Source organism: Penaeus monodon, chromosome 34 (assembly GCF_015228065.2).
Source record: "Penaeus monodon isolate SGIC_2016 chromosome 34, NSTDA_Pmon_1, whole genome shotgun sequence".
Lineage (NCBI taxonomy): Eukaryota > Metazoa > Arthropoda > Malacostraca > Decapoda > Penaeidae > Penaeus > Penaeus monodon.
The window spans coordinates 6,127,398-6,128,184 of record NC_051419.1 but is presented as its reverse complement, the minus strand read 5'-3'; the positions used below and the strand labels follow the sequence as shown (position 1 = coordinate 6,128,184).

The window sequence follows — 787 nt, the reverse complement described above, 5'->3', positions numbered from 1 at the left end:
TCGGCCAATCGCAGCCTCTCCTTCGGCCTCCATGTTTGTTTGTTTCTCGGCGCTTGAGAGAAGGACGAGTGGAGCTCAAATAGAAAGTTGGTCATTTCAGCTTGCATTTTACCGTTAAAACTGACCCTATATTAAATGCAGGTGAGTGTGGCCTTCCCCTAGAGCCGGTGTTGGGGGAGAGGGAGGGGAAATGAGGTCGATTTCGGCCCGAAATAAGGAAGAACTTAAGTGTGCCATCGCCAGACTGCTTCTATCATTAAGTCTCTAATGTTCACCAAGGTTAGGGCAGTTCACCTGTTCACCTGTTCACCTGTTCTCTCCTAGGTGACATTTATCCTGCGTTTATCCTGCGTTTGGTCCCGAATGAGGCAATTTATCCCTCCTTTGCTCCGTTTTTTTGGGGACGTTTTTTGGTGTAAGGTAAAAAGGCCGTGATGTTTGGGGGTCTTATCATTTTTCCTTTTTTTTCTCTTCAAAGTTGACTTCGTTTTTTGTGTTTTTTTTGTTTGTTTTATCCGTATTATTTTTCTTCTATTCAGTTCATTACTATCTGTACTGTATTTGCCATGTTCTTTTCCTGAAGTGATTTCTGTGGTGTTTTGGGGCCATTTCTCTATTTGCATTAAATCCCTTCCTGTTTTCTGTTCCTTCGCTGATGTTATGTTGATTCCTTAGCTTAATGTCTTAGTCTATTCCGTTTTTTTAGATTTTCTTATGGGGGGAAGCGTATTATTACTGTTAATCGAACTGACTTTTTTTTCGACTGTCTAATCCTGGTTCAATAAGG

The 787-nt window shown here is 41.6% G+C and overlaps 1 protein-coding gene across 1 annotated transcript in view; it reads left to right on the top strand.

Moving 5' to 3' along the window:
* LOC119594795 (CCR4-NOT transcription complex subunit 6-like) overlaps positions 1–787 on the top strand; it is a 24,751-nt gene continuing 23,964 nt past the window's right edge. Inside the window, exon 1 of the mRNA XM_037943885.1 lies at positions 1–141. The gene's annotated coding sequence lies outside the window, so the exon portion shown is untranslated. The remainder of the gene's footprint in view (positions 142–787) is intronic.